Source organism: Zonotrichia albicollis, chromosome 9 (genome assembly GCF_047830755.1).
Source record: "Zonotrichia albicollis isolate bZonAlb1 chromosome 9, bZonAlb1.hap1, whole genome shotgun sequence".
Lineage (NCBI taxonomy): Eukaryota > Metazoa > Chordata > Aves > Passeriformes > Passerellidae > Zonotrichia > Zonotrichia albicollis.
This window is the reverse complement of record NC_133827.1, coordinates 32,136,608-32,156,409: the sequence shown is the minus strand read 5'-3', so window position 1 is coordinate 32,156,409 and position 19,802 is coordinate 32,136,608. Positions and strand designations below refer to the sequence as shown.

Below are 19,802 nucleotides of genomic sequence, written 5' to 3'. Positions count from 1 at the left end.
GGATAGGATATGATGCTTTCCATGGTGGGGCTGTGAGGCTGCCCGGGGCTGGTTCATTCTCTCAGCTGAACAGTGGCTGTGTTGTGTTGGCCTCGTGTGCTCCCAGCCTGCTCAAAAGGCAAGGCAAAGCCCAATAGCTGAAACCACCAAAAAGTCATATCATCCACATTTGTTAAACCATGGTGACTTTAGGTTGCAGTTACCTTGGCTTTTAGGAAGTGCTGTGGTGTCTGGGAAAGTGTGTTGTGGGGCTTGTTTTAATTTAAATGGTTTTGGAATACTGGAGACTTCAGGGTAAAAATAAAGGAGATTTTGGTTTTCTAAGATACCAGACCTGCCCTGGAAGTGCTGCAGAAGCTGTGTGGCTGCTGGAGACTTGGACCTTAGCTTTGATATTTTGCAGACATGGCTTCAAGTGCAGTTCTGTTGAAGTCATTTGTACCCTCCAGTGAAGGGAATTGCAAAGGGTTGGCACAGCCTAGCTTGAATTTCTGAGCTTGTGAAAGCCAACAGTATAAAATGCTTTTGGCTGGCTTTTGAGGGCAGATGTCTGAGCACTGCCATTGTCATACAATGATGGATCTCCTTTATTTGGGTTGGATGTCTCTGTCCTTCATTGCAGCAGCAAGAATTTTTCTGAGTCCATGGTTCTGTCTCCAAAAATGGCAAAGATTTTTTTCTGTTAACTAACAGCTTCCTTGACAGGGATGTGACTTTAATCCCTTATGGAAAATGATTCTGCATTCATCCTGTAGCATGGGGATGAATGGAACAGGGCTCAGATTTGTTGGGTGTTCCCAGCATTGCTTTTACTGCTGGGTTGCAGCATCCATGAGGACCAGATTTGTCCAGTGTGTCCTCATGGGAAGCACTGGAGGAATCTGCATCTGTTGTCTTGGTGAAGATGGCCATCATTGTGTCAGGAGGTTTGCTCTGGAGCATTGCAGCTCTGTGGTAGATGTAGGAATTTGCCCAGAGCATATCTCTGGGAATGTCCTGTGGTCCTTGGGTTAATATCCACATAGTGCAAAGGGCTGCCTTGGCTTTGGTGGATGGGCCAAGTTTGGATTGATTTTTGAAGGCTTAACCTTCTGCAGTGGAGAAAGAGCTGTAGGTCTGGCTGTGTTTGTGACAAAACTGATGTGTTTGTGACAAAACTGCCTTCCTGCTGGGCTTGGCCCTGAAGGGAATTGTGGTCCTCAGTGGTTTAGCAGTAAATGTAGGTGATTGCCCTAAAGGTGATGTCTCCAGGGAATGTTTGTATCAGGAAGGTGGTGAAAGAGAAGGGAGATAGTCTTCCTCTTTCTTGTGAAGACATTACTTTTAATTCTTATAAAGCAGAATGAGTAGGTTCAACCTCAGCATTACTGGCCAGGCTCTCAAAGGCAGTGACTGTTGTGTTGAGACACAAGAAACTGAGGTTTCCCAGTGGCAGCTTATCCCAGCTGGTGCCAGGGCAGGTGTGCCAGGGAATGTGGGGTGAATGCCTTCAGGAACCCTTAGGCAACCAGCTCACCTCCAAGAGACATGGGCATGCTGCTTCTCAGCTCTTCTGAGCTGCTCAGCGAGACTGGTGCCTCCTGAGAAGTTCAGGCATGTTAGTCATTTGTTGCAAGACTATTTTCTTCCCATTTTTGTTCTTAATGCCATGTTATTTAGACAGCAGGAGTGAGGAAGTGTCTAAACTGTCTGCTTGGAGCAGGGTGACTGTAGACCTGTAGACCACCTATTCCTGGGCAGGAGGTGCCATCCCTGGGGAGGTTTTTGGTGGCTGGTGCTGAGCCACAGGGCACTGGATGGTTTCTCACAGGTGGGGGACAGATATACTTGTCAGGGACATGTGTGGGGAAGGAAGCATTCACTCATGCTCCTCACAGCACACAAGTGTTTTTTGCTAATCATTCCAGCCCGCAGGAATTTTTTTTATACTGATTTTTGGTGGTGGTGGTTCTTTCATTCAGTCATTATTTTTTTTTTCTTTTCCCTCCTTTAATTGTTGAAGCTGTTTTTAATCCCTGACCATAATAAAGCCACACTGTTAACACAAGCAGCGGGGTTGCTGAAATTGCAGCTGTACTACAAGCTCTGCTTTTAATTTCAGGCTGTTATTAATGAGGCTAGAAACTTTCCCTTCCCCCAGCTGAGTTTCAACTGTGTGTCTTCATCTAAGCCACTTCATTCTGTGCTTCAGAGCATCCCTGACTCCATCTGGATATAACAGGTGAAGGCTGAAGATGTTTTCAGATGTCATGAAGGGGTTTCTGGCCACTGTCCTTCCCTTTTCCTCGTGCAGGCAGCTGCAGGGGCTGGGACAGAACCTCCAAAGAGAGGGTGGCAATGGGGAACTGCAGCCCAGGGTTGCTAGTGTTGGGAAGGAGATGGAACTTCACATGACATGGATGGGAGAGCAAGACAGGGTGGTTGGATGGCTTGGGGTTGCTTCTGTAACCTTTCTGTGAGTTTCTGCCCCTGCACTTTGGTCCTAGGGCCAAGCATGAGGGGCTCTGATGGTTGGTACTGCCATCCCATGGGGCAGCACCCATCACTCTCCATAAAGGGAAGATTATGGGGTGAATGTCTTTTCGTCTCCTTTTTGCTCCTGCAGTGCCCAGGGTGCCCACAGGAATAGTCTGTTGTTTACAGAAGAAGCAGTAATGGCAAAAAGGTTTTATATTTTTGGAAGGTAATACTGTAATTGCATTTGGGATATGGAAATCCCAGTCTGCTGCTGAAATTGCTGCAATAGACTCAAACTTAGGGATTGTCAGGGCTCTAGGAAGAATTCCCAGCAATTTGCATCTCTAAAGTGCAATCCCACACTCCTGTTTATAACCTGTGTGTGCTAGAGAGGACGTATTTCTCTGTGGCCAAAGGCACGTAATCCTCCCAGCCCCAGGTGTGTTCACTCCAGGCCGGGCTGGCTTTTATTTCCTGTGCAGGTATTGCTTGAGTACTGCAAACCTGTGAAACAACCCTTTAGGACTGTAGCTGCAATAGTCTCTAGTTTTTAAGTTAACACCCCCCCTCCCTTTCCTGCAGTGTAATAAAGGTAATTACTGCCTGTGCAGTGCATGTGTTTGCAGCTCTGCAGGAGCACTTGCTGGGCTGGTCTCGTTCAGCTGGCTCCTGTTTGGATCCTGCATCTCCAGACCGCGGGGTCTGAGCCTGACGCTCCACTAGCCTTTTTCCTAGATGGATTTATTTGATTTCCAGTAAAGACAAACAAAGTCTGAGGTCTGACGGTGCTGAGCAGGCAGTGCTGCACTCGCTGTCCAGCCTGCTGTGCTCAGCTCCTTATATGGCCAAAAAAAGGAAGGGGAAAAGAGGGCGCAGCGTGAATACCAGACATTCGATGCATTCTTCCCAGCTGCAAACTTGGAATTCGCTTTTCCCTGGAAAGTGGGCCTTCTGTATATCCATTAATTCAGGCTCTGTACTGTTGAGCAGGAAGAGGGAAGCCAGCATTGATATTGAGCTGGCTCTGAGCAACATGCAATTGTCTTGTGTAAAGGAATTTCTGTTTTGTGAGGTTTTTTTCTTGCTTTGATGGGAGACAGGGGTGGGACGAGGAGTGGGAGAGGGGGCCAGGTTCTCCTGAAGCTCTCTCTGACTTGGCAAGCTGTAAGCAGGTAGACTGCAATTACATCTATTTTCCTCATCTAAAAAATCAATCTGATTCATCATTAGCCTCTGCCTTTAAATTATATTTTCCCTGAATAGCATCTTCCGGTTAGTGGGAGGCGGAGGGGAGGTAAGGCAATCGATTCTGTTACTTCATTCATCATCTGGCCTCAGCCCATGTTGTTTGAATCATTGTGGGTGTGAATGGCTGTGCTCGGGCTGGAAGTACAACACACAGGTTCTCTATCTGCTGGATATGGGCCCTGGTATCTCCAAGTGGGCTGGGGTTTCCAAGCACTGGTTTGTTCTCTTGGGTGCTGCACCCTTTTGAGAGCTTGAATGAGGAAGGTCAGGCCAATCCCTCCCCTCTCCTGGTTTGTCACTGGTTCACAGGGTGCCAAGGCACTGGGAACTGAACTGCCATGGCAAGTGTTGTGGTTTCTTAGATTGTTTGGAAGCCCCATTTGGAGCTGGAAGCCACAGCAGGGTGAATCCTGGTGCTGCCTGTGCACTGGCAGCTTGCCTGCCTGCCAGCACTTGGGGCCATGTTAGCAGGGACACCTCCAGCCAGCCCTGATTGTGCCTGTCACCCAGGGGAGAGCTTTTCCAAGACCACAGATGTGACTAGTGCTTCTGTGGATGCTCTCTGTGTTTCAGGGGGGCCAAACAGGTGGGAGAATTGGGCAATTGTCACTCAGCCGAAAGGCATTTGAAAAAAGCAGCTCGACAACCTTGAGTCATGTTTTACTGCCTCAGGATCAGAGTGCCTGGAAAGCAGTTCTCTACTGTCTCTTCACAGGCCTTGTGGAGGTGATGATGCTACTTAATTTCACAAGCTCCTTTCATCTAGCTCCTGCACCGTGCTTTCCCATCTCGAGTTTGGGCTGTGACAGCACTTGACTAAGGCAATCTGTGTAGCTTTGTGAGGATCCCATCTGTTCCTCCCCTTGACAGCTGGGTTGTTCCATGTTACTTGCCTTCTTTCTTTCCTGTAAAACCCAGCACGTTATTAGGACCCAAAATAGTAGCTCCTCTGGGCCATGTTGTAATAGAAGGTGTTTCATGATGACAAGTTCCAGCATTGCATGAAGGCAAAGCCCTTTTATACACATGGGGAAATAGCAACAATCTGCTTGCAGGTCATGCATGGCTCAGCTCTTTGAACTTCTACATTGTCAAGTGTTTGCTGTCTCTGTTCTTAGAGACTGTACTTTGCAACAAGCACTGTAAATTATCCAGCAAGTATAATAAAAGAGTTTGATGGTAGAAAAAAGAGAGATGAATGGCAAATCTATGCTAGTGGAAACATCTGTCGGGTATTCTTGTTATTCTTTCCCTATCCATCCCAACATGCATCCAGAGGTTGTTTAAAGCCAAGTGGAATAGGGACTAATTTTTTCCCTGAGTGGACCTTACGCTCTTGTGTCTAGGTTTAGGTTAGAACTGTCAATTGTTTTTTTGGCACTATTTCATAAAAGTGCACTCTTGAGCATTTGACTATAAATGCAACTCTGATGCTGCAGTTACCTGAAATGTGTACATGGATTAGGGACATCGTGAATTTTGTGGATGCTGAAAAGTTGCAGCCTCTCTATCTTGCTTCCATTTTTGCTAGGTTTAAATGGGTGTAAATTTCCACTGGTTGCCTTTCTAATGCAGTGAAACACTGAACTGGTGGAGAAGGAGAAAAAGACAGGTGACTGGTAAATATTTCTTTAAGTGTTGGGGTGGTTTTGTTTCCTGGATGTTATCTTCTTGTTGGGAAAAAAATGTAAGACAATAAGCACAATGCACCCTCCAAGTGTAGGGGAATGCTGTGCTTCTGTTCTTTTTGTTTTTTTATTTTTGTGGTACTGCCTTGAGGTGTCTTACCAGAAGTATGGGCTGTCATTATTAGAGTATCCTGTAAAACAGCTGTAATAATTGCACAGTGTTCTTTATTCCTGTCAGGTTTATTCATAGACTTTTTTTTTTTTAAGACACACAAGGGACTGTCTCTGCACACATCATTGATTTTGCTAATAAAATCTTATATTTTGATGGTACATTTCATTGGAAAGTCATTAACTGCTCTATAAGACTTACAGTATCGTGGGATGGGAATGTTTCCTGTTGCCTTCATGGGCAGATTGATCTAGATGGATTTCTTTGATTTCTGAACAGCTACTGGGAAAAGGCACAGAATCAGATGCCTCATCTCTGCTCCAGTCTCTCTCACCAAGGCTTTTCTTCCTGCGGGGAGTGGAGAAGGTGCTTAAAACCTGTTTGAAGTTACTCTAGTGCAAAAGGTGGGGAGAGAGCACCTGTTGGACCGTGGTCACCATCTTGTCCCCAGTGGTCCCTCCATGTGAGGTTCCTGATGGCAGCTGTGACCATGCTCAGGTGGAGGGCATTGTTCCTATTCAGGGTATTCAAGGACCAGGAGCAGCCTGTGCCTCTGTCCAGTATCAGCCAGGATGTGCTTGAAAAGCCTCAGGCTGTTCTTGCTGCCCCTTCAGGCTGAGTTCTTCAGGAGCTTGCATCAGCAGCCCATGGTTTTAGATCTGCAAGCCCAGAGCCCATGGAAGGGCCCAGAGTGAGGTGAATCTGGGCACTGCTCTGGTTTATTTGGCTGTTAAAGAGCTTTTCCCCTGGAAGGGAGTGTTGGACTGGCAGTCAGAGAGCCACCACTGAGCCAAACTCCAGTCCTGTATTTAGTGGCAATTAGTAGATTTGAGTGCGTCCTTCGTGCAGCCAAAAAACCTGGGAGATGGCACAAGTCTGTATTTCATTGTATTCATTAATCTAGTGAGTGTGTGTGTGTTGTGTTTGAGGGAATGTTTCGTGTTCAGGTTTGTAGAGCTGAATCTGATTCCGTTTTACAGGAGACAGCCCAGTTGTCCATAGCAACCTGAAATTGATTTTCCCCCCCCTGTCTACTGAAAGCTGTTCCCTCTTGAATCATCCCTTTAATTTAATACAGTGAACAGGATGTCCCTGCATGCAGAGCCTTTTTTTTTTTTTTAACAAGTAACCTAGGCAAAAAAAAAAAAAAATCTTATTTGAACAACAGCCCTGCCTCTGTCTTTATTGCCACTTGGCATTAGTCCTTGCTGTGCTGTTTCCTTGTGCTTTGTTTCAGGCACTGGAGGCCATTATCAGTATTGGTTAATCACTGCTGCTGCCACAAGGGCATGTGCCCCTGCACACCCTGGCCAGCATGGCAGTGGGTCCCTCTCTGGCATGAAACCCTTCAGGCTGCCCTGCTTTGTGCTGCCCTGTGCTTTCCTGTGATGTGTGGTGTTGCCCACATGTGGCACTGGCCGTGTCCCGGCTCTGGCTCTGACCTGCCTTTCTTTGTGGGTCTTTCCAGTGCAAGCAGTGGACTTGCTTCACAGGAGGCTGGTTGCAAGGTGTTGGGGAAAAATGGGAAAAACTGCTTTGCTGTTTCGTTCCTATTTGCAAAAGAAATCTTTGTCATCTGTGTGGTGCTTGAGGACTCCAAGGGAGTGATTACCTTGTCAGAGGTGGGCCAGGGGTGAGGAATTTAGGACATTTGTGCTTTTGCTACCTGGAAGACCACTTGAGTACCTTTTGGAAGAATGACAGCTTGTGTGTGGTCAGTGCAGAATGCAAACTCTTTCCACATTTGCTTGCCCCTGGATTTTGCACAGCATGACAAGACAGCAGAGATTTTGTTCCTGTGTTCTTTGTTCTTGCCCTGCTTGTTGGGAAGCCACTGGAGGAGGAGGTGTTGCTGGGCTGGGGCAAGGTGTGCCGTGTAGCAGTTGTCCCACCAGACTTGTCCCTGTTGGTTGTTCCGCACAAAGAGAAGCAAGCTGCTGCTTGCATCCATGCTTGGGCCATTAATACAAATTGCACCAATCTGTGCTGTGAAATGTCTGCCTTTCCCTGGCTTGTTTTATGAAAAGTTAAAGGGGTAAAAAAAAAAAGCACACTAAATCAATATGGCAGAGGCTTCAGTTGTGTGTTCACCTGCTGTCACTGTGGGATGAAGCCATGTCACTTGACATGCCTCGTGTATGGCACTTGTTGAGAAGATACTTATTTCATCTCTCTGGCTTTTTTCCTGTCAGTCAAAAAATGGTTTGTTTCATGTGCATCATCTGAACATTGCACTGAATAAGCTACCCAAAAAAGGTTAATCTCCAATTCTGTACTGCTTTTACTGTCTCATCCAACTGCTTCAAAGACAGCGATGACTGTATCTCTAATGATGACTCCCAGATACAGAGGTAGCATAGGCTTCTACTTTCAGGTGCCAAAACTCAGACTTACAAGGCCTGTTTTTTCAGAACACTTCATGTTTTGTAGTGCTGTACATGGTTATAGTACAAGTCTTGATTAAAGGTTGAACACAGAATCTCAGTCCTTGCCTGCTAGTTCTTGTCTCTTCTGGACATAGTCCTTCTGTATCTTTATTCAGCCCCAAAAGGCACAGCAGTAGTAAATATGTGGGAAATGTTGATATATGTGACTTTGCTCTTATCGTTCAAAAGGTTTATGGCAGGGGCATAAACAGGATCTAATCTTTCCAAGTGACGCTCAGCTGCCAGACCACAAAGCTTCCTTTCTCATCTCCTTGCCATTGCCTGCCCTGCATGCTCTCCCTCTTATGAAAACTGAATGAGGGGGAGGAAGCCACTGTCCCACATGGCTGCAGCCTCGTTTTTGATATGACTTGGCTTTCATACAGAACCAGCATGTAGAGTGGACATTGCTCCAGGTGTCAGTGAACTTCTTTGTGTCTTGTTGTCATTCCTCCCTTCAGCAGGAGTACTTTCTGCCTGAGAGCTGGGTATGATCCGGCTGAGTTATGCAGAAGTTCCTCAACTGTTGTCTGTAACTTTTGTCAGTGGGATATTTGTAAATTTAAACGCTTCCTCCCAGAAGTATCAAAGGAACTGAGGCCACTTTTCAGCATGGACATGAAAGGCTTTCACGCACTGGTGCAGCCAGGATTGCCATGGAGAACAAAGGCTTTTGCTAATCGCTTCTAATGCCTTTCAAGTTTATGCCTCATTTTTTCCCCTTTTTCAGATGGCCTCCCAGAGTACTGAGACTTCACTGACTGACTCACCAAATAATTAACAGGAGGAGGACTCAATCTCTGAAACTTTTGAACACCTCTTTTAATTTTCTTGAATAAGCCAGTACTCTGGCCAGGATCCAATTTGTGTAATTACATTTGACCTAACTTAATCCCTTGGCAGTTTCAATTGCATGTGGTAGTTGTCTTGGCTCCCTGTCCTGGGCTGCCATTCAATGCTACTCCATGGTTTTCAACAGCTGTCGTAATTCAGCTGTAGAAATGGGTGTATTTTCCTGGTGGAAGCATTCCTCATATCTCTATCCCTTGCTAAACATCCTTATCTCACTGGTATTTTGGGAGGTAATGTGTCTGATGCTGCAGATGATCTTGCTGAAGTCCTTGGAGCTACTTTCACCCTTAAAGATGGGCATGCATTTAGTCTTTTATCAGTTGTCCAACATACATTTTAAGATTACTTTGAGTTTTTCACCTTCAGGCATTTATTGCTTGGTCTCCTCAGCTACTATGTGGTGCTTTAGGGACGTTATTGGTGCAGATACTGCTCTTTAGCCTTGGAAACAGCACTTCTGCTCTCCAATCAGTGCTAATCAGGAGTGTGTCACCTTCCTGTGCTGACAGCAGTTGGGCTGGCTGGCTGTAAGTGTTGGCATTGCTAAGAGTGCAAGTGATGAAGGAAAGCAAAAGCCCAGGACAGCTGGGTAGGATTACAAAGGGTGAAAAAAACCATCCCAAGCAGAAACTTGGAGATGGACAAAGTGCAGTAGCCAAAAGTACAGTCAGATGGGTAATCCTTGCAAAAGACAAGACACTGAGTTCTTGCATTGACACATCCTTAGATGTGCAACAGGCATCTTGTTTTCACAGCAGGGGACAAATTGAGGGTTTCTTGGCTTCAGCCATCGGAAAAGGAGTATTTGTTACAAAGCCACTTGATCCTTTGGGGGCAGGAGCAGCTCCTTCTGAGGGGAGACAGGAATTTAGATGAGATGGGGTGCAAAAGGTGATCTACTGGTGAAAGGTGCTGTTGTTGCAAATTGTCTGCTACCATCTAACTCTGTTTTTCTGAAAGCCTCCAGAAATAGGCTGGCAAATGTATCATTGCTGCTCTCCCTTGTTGCCTGTTATCTTTAATGAAATTTGGGATGTTTTTGTCATTCAGAACTCTCCCCTGTGTTTCTGAGCACTGTTCATGTAGATCCTTTCTTTACCTTTCTACTATGTCACCAAACACTTGGGTTCATGAGAGAATTAATTTTGCTAGGTAGAACATCCTGAAGATCAGGTAAAGAGTATATTGTGAATACAAAAGCCATTCATCAGACCTGACTTTTACCCTCTGGATCTATCCCATAATTACACACATTTAAATGTCAGAGTAGACTGGAAATGTTGTCTCTGTTGGTTTCAGTGACACTGTAAATAAAGTCACCAGTGGTTACATCAAAATTTGTCCTTCATCACAGAGCTTAAAAGTTTGGAGTCAGAGCCATCTGACTGGGACATGTGCTGGGTATGGCTTTCTGCAAAGTCCATGAACACTTTGTTTCCTAGAACACAAATTTATCAAACCCTTATGGTGGTTGTCAGAGAAAATGTGGCCAGCTCCGAGCGGTGGTGCATGATGTATCTACAGTCAGTGATGATGCTTTTGAGGATCTGTTTGTGTGCTAAATAATGGGGTGCAGAAAATTGCACTTCAGAGTTGCTGGTTTTTCCTTTACTCCTGGACTGGACTCTGCCTGCCACCCTGAAGACAAATCTTTTATTTTTCTTGTTTCAGAGTACTTTGTGTGTGCCTGAATGCATCAGCCTTTGGAGGTGAGCGCCTTCCCTTGAAGCAGCCTTGTGATAGCCAAGTGCCTTCTCTCTTGGGGTAAGGAATGGTACACACATGCAGAGATTGAGAATGTGCTGGGAGCAGAAGCAGAATGGGTAAAGACAGGACAAGCAGCATTGCCTCAGTTTGGAGATTTTGGAAATAGTGAACTTGTCATAGAGAGAGGGAATAAACTGGATCTGTGCACTGTACATAAAACAAATTATAAACTTAAGTTGCAGCAAGGAAATTTAGCTGAGGTGTCAGTGAATGATCTGCAGTCAGGATAGCTGAGTGCTGGAGTGGATCCCCCAGGAGGTCAGGCAGTTTCAGTCATGGAAAGCTTTAAGGACAAGTTGGAAGAGCAATAGCAGACATGCTTTTAGCAGAACCGATCCTTCCATGTGGTGGAAAAATAGAATAGGTGACGTCTGGAGAGTTCTACTAACCCACTGATAATTAAAATGAGAATATATGAAATTCTTATCTTAACAACCTTATTCAAAGCTGATAAGGTGAAAGGCAAAGCTGGGTGTATCTGTGCAGAATGAGCTGCATGGTCTGGTGAAGAATTGAGGCAGCAGCAATTAATGCTGGTGCTCAGTGTCTCTGTTACCTGAATGGTGATGTTATTATGGAGGGAAGTATAAGGTCAGGGGAAAGAAGAAGTTTAATCCTCTGTTGCTGTCATGTCATGTAAACTTGTGGTAAAAACAGGAAGTTGTATCAATTCTGGCTCCTTTGTAGTAAGTTTCTGGGAGTTTGGGTCACTTCCATGGTCCATGTAAGGGATTTACTCTCAGGGGTGTAATCTCATCTGTTTTATTGTGACATCAGAACACAATGCTACAAATATAGGTATACTGGGCAAACCACAAATATCATGTGGAACACAGAGAGAGGAACCAAGTGATTATTTTTCCTTTCTTTTTCCAGGGCTGATGAAGTCGAGGAGAGTTTTATTTTTCTTCTCTTGCTCTTCTGTTCATGTTCTCCATTGTGTTTCTTTGTCTTGCCTTGACAGCAAACACAGCAGGCTTTTCCTGAGTTTAAAAATGCTGGCTCACTAGATAGGTCTTGAAATTATGTCCTGAAGATATCTGCTCCTTTAGTTCCCTTGCTTCTTCCTCCTTCATCCCTTCCCTGGGAGTTGCTGATGGCAAATGGAGCCTGGGCTCAGGCAGCCTTGAAACCATCCTATGACAAGAGGAGTGTTCAGGTGCTTTGTCTTCCTTGGTCCAGTGAAGAATATCAGTGAGATACCTGTCTTATCTTGTAGGACATCTAAAATTCAATGGGAAGTTCTTCAACCTCTTGTTGGACTTTGGTTTCTCTGAAATTTACATTTCATCCATAATGTCAGCAAACACTGGTGTCTGCCCTGGAGTTAAACCAGTGTCTTATTGTTCCTTATCATCTTCTGCTTAGCAGAGATAAGCTGTTGTGTCTCAGGGGTACAGGGACATGGAAGGAACTTCAAATAGCTCTAAGAAATGCAGATGGTGTCAAGAAGAAAATAAGGGATGCCTTTCTGAAGTCACCTTTGTACATGTTTTTTTTATTTTTTCCTCTTTTATTTTTTCCTCCTCTTGAGCTTTTCAATTCCTGCAACTATCTGCTCAAATCTTGAAAGCAGAATGCGTTCATGGAAAGATGCAATTTACTGTGTTCCCCCATGATCTTTTGATCTCAATCAATCAAATAAATCCAAGACCTTGCCATTCACCTTGTTGCAAGGACAGTTAATAAGTTGAGGGGTTGTGCCAATGGTAGTGATGGTTTTCCAGCCTTGTGCTTTTTTTTAAATTGTTATTCTTTTTTATGGTTCTGACCTTTCGGACTGGTCAGGGTAAGATTATTTGCAAAGAATAGTCCATAAATATGCCTGTCAGGACTGGAGGTAACATTCAAGCGTTGCTTCTTAGCAAAAAAAAGCAATATGCCAAAGTTCAATTTAGATTTCCCTGCAGGGTTGAAAATAATGACAAGACTCACTTAACATGGCAGGGATGAGTCCTGCCACCTCTGTGGGAGTGGCTGCTGTGTGGTCCTGCAGCACTTTGTAGCTGTGCGCCTGGTTCAGTTGTCTGCTTCTGAAATTCGGTGTCTGGCATCTCGTGCTGGGGCTTGCTTGGGGTGGAGGAGCCCTGGATGCATCTCCTGGCTCTTCCAGGTGCCAGCTCAGTCAATTGGTAGCTTCCCTTGATTTAGCAACTGACTTTTTTTTTTTCCAAGTGCTGTGCTCCTTGCAATGCAAATGAGGGTTTGTGGAGCTGCTCTAAGCAAGTCCTGCAAAGCCACCCTGTTCCCATCTTTGCACTCCATCCTTGCCCTTAGTGCAAGCCAGCGTGGGTTCAAGCGTGGCTGAACACAGCCCATGAGTGTTCTGTGGTGTTTTGAGTTGTGTCCTGTTACCTGCTGTGATCTCTGAGCCCTTTGGGAGTCCCAGATTTCAACGGAAAGCAACTTGGGTTTTCCCTGTTACTATTCATGAAAACTGTTCCTAGATATCTCCCACCTAATGTTTGCCACCATGGAAGTGTGCATCATCCAGTGGTAAGAATCTTGCTTTACTGTCGGGAAATATCTGAGTGGTTATTGATGTTTCTGCTGTCCTGTCAGCAGAATTGACTCCTGGGGATGAGAGCCAGCATGAGGAGTGAAGCTGGAAACCAGCAGCTGCTATTTAGGCATTAACCTGCAGCACTTGAAAGCTGCACAGTCCATTGTGTACAAATGGTCTCTTTAGAGCCTGGCCATGAATGTAAGTATAGTTTGTCTCAAGCATGTGGCTCTTCTGAGTTCATTTTTTCTTTCCTCTGGAGATGAGAAAGTGAAGGTGCTGAAGACCACTTGAGTTTTACTCACAGGAAGTTCATGGCAGTGGAGCCCTGAGGCTGGGTCTGAAACCTATGGGTTTGGCCAAAAAATTCCCCTAGAAAAAGCCTATATGTAGTGAAAAAAAACAATGCCATCAGTTGAGAAAGCAATTCCCAGCAGGCTGGGACTAGGTGGTGAAATCAAGGTGCAAAAAACAGTGCAGCTTGTGGAAAGTCACAGAGCACCTCTGTGCCAGACCCCTGTGAGAGCTCAGCAGCTCTTGGTCCAAGTCAACAGTGCTGTAACTTGTGGGTGAAGCAGATGGGTCTGGTTCCCTGTCAGCAATGGCTGAAAAGTTTTAGAGCAAAAGAAATAAATTTGTCTTTAGGACCATCTTAAAATCCAGAAGTCATTTCTCCAGCACCTGTAAATAACTGAATATAAAAGGAGAGGATATGGGGAAAATAGGTTAGAGGGTGGCAGAGCAGAGCCTTTGTTGTGTTGTGCCATACCCTCACAAGCCTGGTGGCCATACTGAGAGTTGGGGACAGCTGTCCCCATCCCCACAGCTGCCATCCTCCAGGTGGTGAAGGAAAAGCCCTCCAATGTGCAGGAGTATTGAATGTCCCAGAAGGCGACACTCTCATTTCTTATTCCAAAAGGGACTGGCAATTAGCAGCAGGGGTAATAACCACCTGGAATTAAATTCTGTGGAGGCATGAGAAATAGTAGGGTATATTTGGAAATATCTATTGCATATATATATTCCTCTTAAGAGAAACATGTTGGAGGTGCCATATCCATAAATACTAATAAGGCTGTTTGATTCCAATTTTCAGGTAAGATTAACATTTTATTGAGTATTATATCTGTCACATTCAATGCTTTAGTGTACCATCCTCTCAGGCTTATTAGCATAATTGCAGTGCTTAAGCAACAATAAAAAATTCAACAGTAAAATAGCGGTTAGCACAGGCAATTTGTTATCAAAAGCTTTTACTTAAGGACAGCTTTTGAGCGTATTTATTATCCAGTTAGGGCTATACGTTATTTTTATTTATAAAAACAAGAGGGAAGCAATGTAGGAATGCTTTTTCTCTTTTGGTGTCTCAATCAGGAGGCCTGAGAATTGGTCACTGTCTTTTTCTCTTTCTTAAAATCACCCAGCAAATTCACTTGTTGTGGGGAGGCAAGATAACAAAACAAACTGTGGTCTGGAGCAGGGCTGTGACGTTAATAACTCAGCGGAACAATTCCAGTAAATTCTGATGCCAACTGGAGTGCCTTTTTAAAAGTCCCTCATTGCATCCTGGCTCTGCAGATGCTGTCCTTTGTCTGTGGCTGGTGGCACTGTCACTGGGGCAGTGCAGGGACAGGAGTGGCCCAGGCTCACACCCCTGAGGTGGCTGCAGCCCAAGATGCAGTGCAGCTGTTGGGGTGATGCTCCCACAGATGAGGGGAGGGACTGGACAGGACCTGCAGGAAAACAGATTTTGATATCAGTGCTGGTTGTCTCTGAGGCTGGAGCAGAGGAGCATGGCCTGTCTGTGCCACTGCTGTACTCCCCTCCTCCTTTCTTTCTCACTTTGAGGACTCTTAGGAGAGCAGTCCTTTTGCTACAAAGCTGCAGTATAGACGTGAATGCACCTGTTTGTGTGCCAGCACTTGCTCGTGCCTGTACAAAGTCACTGTTGCCAGCATGGCAAGATTTTGTCTGTGTGTTTATATTTTCAGCACATTTTCTGTGTGTACTTAAAACACAAAGTTGTACCTCATAACTGAAGAAGTAAATACATTTTAAGCAACTCAAATAGTCCTTAGACTGGGAAGTCCATCAAGAAAAGCACATGGAATTGGCAAGAGGAGGACTGCTGCTGTGATTGGTTGTGATTCCTTTTCTGGTAGAGGCTTTTTACAGACCCTCCCTTTGCCTGTGTTGGCTTTTCCGACATCCTTCAGCCTTTGCTTGAGTTGTTGTCCTTGTTCCCAAGATGTGTGCTCACTTTCAGCATCCTCCCTGTCACTGCAACCTTGATGCCTCTGCTCTCATGTCTTTTCCTCATTTCCTCCCTTGTTCTGGGAGACCTCCTTTGCCTTTTGCTACTTTTTCAGAGGTCACTCTTCCATCTTCTTCATGATTGACTTAACTGTGGGCCTGTTGCTGTGTCATTTTGGTGGTACCCAAAGCCCAGGGAGAGGATCTGCCACAGCCCTGGTGGTGCCTTGATTGGGCTCACAGTCTGGATAAGCAAGATGGGTAAACTTGTTTTTGCTGGTGTTTTTGCTCCTATTTTGTCTGGTGTCTGGGCTCACTGTGAGGAGAAGTGAAGGCAGTGCTGCTGCCCCAGGGAAGAAGCTTGGGCTCATAGTGAAACAGGATGTGCAAGCAGGTTGTAGGAATTGGGAAGGGAGCACTTGGAGACAGGTGAAACTAAATTGGGCACATATTAGAGAAGTGATGTGCTTGTGGGGTCCTCTTCACAAACACCCTCTTCTGTGAATGTGTGAAATTTGGAAGGAGCTGGTTGTTTCAGATCCCTTTTTTTTTTCTTTGAAAGGGGTAAAAAACTGATGTTATTCAGAGATAAGTTTTATGTTTCAGATTCTGGGGTAGTTGTGAGTTTTTTGTTGGTACATAGCTCACTCTCATGAAAGTGCCCAGCACTGCATGGTGTTCAGACTTTCTGTCAACAGAGAACTTGGTAATGCTCCTGGGACTGTGAATACACAGAAACTGACTGTGGGGAGCTAAACTTTTTGGGAACTTTGGTGGAAATTTGACTGTGATTTGAATTGCAGTTGAAATATGTGCTCTCTGCCTCCATGATCACCTCTAGGAATGGGGCCTCATTGCTGCTGTCTTAGGAACAAGCAGGTTCCTTCCCAGCCCTGCAGCTCCCCATTGTTGCTCCTTCTGGCTCAGCTCATGTGGCTTTAGCAGCCCCCAAGGCACCTGAGCATCTCTTGCTTGCACTTGGCCTTGTAGCTGGGCAGTGCTGAGTGTCTTCTGCTACAGCCAGGGAAGGGCCCTTCTAGCTCCTGTGCACAGCCAGGGGGTTCCACATCCATCCAGTGCACAGCCAGGGGGTTCCACATCCATCCTGTGCACAGCCGGGGGGTTCCACATCCATCCTGTGCACAGCCGGGGGGTTCCACATCCATGGAAGGAGCTGAGGGACCAGGGAAGGTGTTTTCTTGGGGTGCTGCCATGGCCGAGGGCATTTATGTGTGGCTTCTACCTGAGATCTATAATCATCCAACATTTTAGGCAGAAAGGGTCGTGCAGGTCTTTCATGCAGCTCCTGGCTCAAAGCAGGGTTGGCTTTAAGGTGGGATGAGGCTGCTCAGACCTTGTCAGGGCAGTCATGGCCTGCTGTGGCCTTGAGGGATGGTGATAGTGAATGCCTTGGTGACAAAATGCACCTTATGGAGAGCTCTGTAAGCTGTACTCTGGTGTCAGGGTAGTGGAGAGAGTGTGTGTAAAGGGTTGAGAGACAGTGGGAGCATTGAGACTGATTAAATTCCCTTTGTGAAGTGGGGAACACACTGCCCAGCTCTGCTGGGATCTGGCTACCACCACAGCTGCTGGTGACACTGCACAGCTCTCCTCCCTGCAGATGGGGAGGGATGCTGGCAGGGGACAGGGTCTGTACCTGAAGACCAGTCCACATGTGAACACACCCTCCCCGAGGAGGAAAGTGCCTGCATGCTTCTTGTGGGGAAAAATATGGCTGAAGGAATTTAGCAGTGATAAATGTCATAAAAAATACTTATGCTGGAATTTGTAAAGCCTGGAACATCTGTTCTCAACAGTGCTTTGATCACGTTGTGAGGCTTTTAAAACGATACTTCCATGAATTAAGTGAGATCCTTATGGCTGCAGGATTCCTTTCAGTGCCCTTTTTTCATGGAGCAAAAAGGCAAATTTCACAGGGAACATTACATGACTTGAAACACATATTTTAATGGTTAGTATCAACCAAACAATGTTTTATTAGGTGCTAGAAAAATGTTCCAGTTCCATACCCCAGGAAGCAAAGCACTCCCATTTACTTTTTTAGCTTATGGGAGCTGTACTTTAAAAAAAAATAAATCAAGAATTCATTGCTTGTATATTACTGTATTCAAAACCAAACCAAACATGGTGAAACGAGCTTAAACATTTCAAAGCTGTTGTCAGAAAAGGTCCTTTTTGGGTTTTGTTTCCAGGCAGAGCTGCAGACGAGGCAGAGGATCTGTGTTTTCTGAGGCACCCACAGCAAGGAATGGCGAGACACTGATGATTTACTTTCCTCAGTGCGCTGCCTTGGATTGAGCAGCTTTTGGTCATTCACTTTTCTCTGAGGACTTGTGCTTTCCCCATTCCTGGTTGTTTAGCAGGCTTCTGCCGCCTGCCCTGCCAGCAGCTGCATATTTGGGGCTGAAATGTTGTGGTGCCAAATGACTTTGGTGATCTAAGGAGTGTGGAGAGCCCTCATGGCAGTTCTTTGCAGTGTCACACCTGGCAGGAGGATTTCTGCTCCTCTGCCTTCCTGCTCTCTGTAGGGAAAAGAATACTCCTGGATGTTTGCAGAAACAGCCTGTGGGATGTGAGGGGCAGCAGGAAGGAGGGAGAAGCTGTAGAGGAGATGTGGAACAAGGGTTGATCTCCTCCTGTGCTACGTTTGTGTGCTCATAATTGAGAAATCCTTTCCTGCTGCTGCAGCTATCAAGTCTGGCAGCTCCTAGTGGGATGCTGGGCAAGGCTTCTTGCTCCCATCTCCCTTTCCCTGCCTGGGATGAATGAATGGGCCTGTGTGTGACCCCACAGCTCTACCCAGCAATCGAGAGCCTGGGAAACTTAATTGTTTCTTAATTTAAAGACTGTCCAGACTGTGAAGTTATGGTCAGAAAGAGCAGAGAAGGAATATGGATGGTCCATTAGTAAGGTTCTGGGTGTCAGGGATTAATTTATGAAAACGAAATTGTTTAATTCCTCCAGCACCCAACAGGTGAACAGGCGGCTTATTGCTGTGACATATCCATTTATAGCAGTTTTCCTTTGCTAACACCTGTGACTCAGTTCTGTTACATACTTATGCTGTCTGTTAATTATTTACCAGTGATTTACAAGTACAGAGTGCAAATAAAATGCTTTTATGCAGGAGACTGCATTGTACACCCAGGATTCCTGGGAATTAGGGCACTGTACTACCGTGTACAATCCCACCAACATCCCTGGAGTTCTGATGGAGGAATCCTTGTATGTACCTGATGAAGGGGCAGCCCCTTGCCCTCCAGAGCTGGCACTCAGAGGGGCTGTGGTGTTAGTGAAGGGCTTACTACACATAGGGCTGTGGTGTATGAGGAGATCTCTGTCCTTTGCTTCCTTTCAGATCGATTTTTGCCGTTTTAAATTACTTTCTTCCCCCTCAACAAAGGCTCATTCTTCTTCATAAATGATGGTAGCAGCAAACTGTTTAAAAAAAAAAAAAACCCCACAGCATGATGGGCTTTTTTTTTTTTAAAGAACAAAATAGTATAAAAGTCAAGTAGCAGATAGAGTTCTGACTCAGCTCATAACTTATGATCCTATGCTATTTCTGTAACATTTTTAGCTTATGACCAAATTTTTCGAGTATTAGGACATTGCCATAGAAAGTGTGTCAGTCCCTGGCTGTCAGAACCTGTCACTGTACAGAATATATACACTTCCAAGCAAGTGTGCATGAGCAGGCCATTGAGTTTATCTGTTGTGGTTTCAAATTGCTGAAAGTTTTTTCTTGTTGTTTTTTTTTCCTTGTTTGTTTGTTTTTGGTTGTTTTTGTTGATTCGCTTAGCAAACAGAGCCGTGCAGAACAGCATAGCTGTTTTTTATTTCTCACACAGTCGGGCACTGAGCTCCCATCCCCAGCTGTGCCTTGTGCAACTGCAGTTGCTTTGCTGGGAGATTTTTCAGCCAGTGCAAACTGCTCTGAGTTAATTCAAGCTGTATCAACTGTGTGGATCTGATGGAAGTTGAGGATCTGGTCATACAGCTCATGGTGTTGGTGAGGAAGAAGTTTGGAAGATGGCTGTCCCATTCTAGGCAGGCAAGAGAGTGTGTGCCAAATTTCTCTAACCTCAGGGAAGGCGTGCATGAACAAATAAGCATCTGTGTTGCAGAGAATGTGATTGCTGAGGAAATCCCAAAGTTTATGAGTAGGAGTTTTTATAGGTTCAGATCTGCTGTGGTTTCAGACACTTAAGGACACTTAAAATAATGAAACTCCAGACAGTCCAGCCACACATGCATGGCACACAGCAGCAAAGCCATCCTTGTGTTTAGCACTGCTGATCAGCTCACTAATGCAACATCTGCTATTGGATTTTGCATTTAAATTTTGTCTTGATAATGAAGAGGAATGCAGGGCTAATGATCTGTGTCCTGTTTCCCTTCAAAGTGCTTTATTTACTCTTTGTGGCTGCTTTTCATGGTTCTTTGCAGCAGCCCTAAAATGTCAACTGACCTGG

General features: G+C 45.3%; 1 protein-coding gene across 15 annotated transcripts in view; it reads left to right on the top strand.

Annotated features, from left to right (window-relative positions):
• The window catches only part of LPP (LIM domain containing preferred translocation partner in lipoma), a 332,629-nt gene that overhangs the window by 52,216 nt on the left and 260,611 nt on the right, over positions 1 to 19,802 (top strand). For 11 of the 15 annotated variants that reach the window (XM_074547227.1, XM_074547223.1, XM_074547231.1 and 8 more), the window contains one exon: positions 10,455 to 10,547. The exons of 2 other annotated variants lie outside the window; for them this stretch is intronic. The gene's annotated coding sequence lies outside the window, so the exon portion shown is untranslated. The remainder of the gene's footprint in view (positions 1 to 10,454; positions 10,548 to 19,802) is intronic. 2 more of the 15 variants (XM_074547234.1, XM_074547230.1) reach the window with 1 other exon arrangement.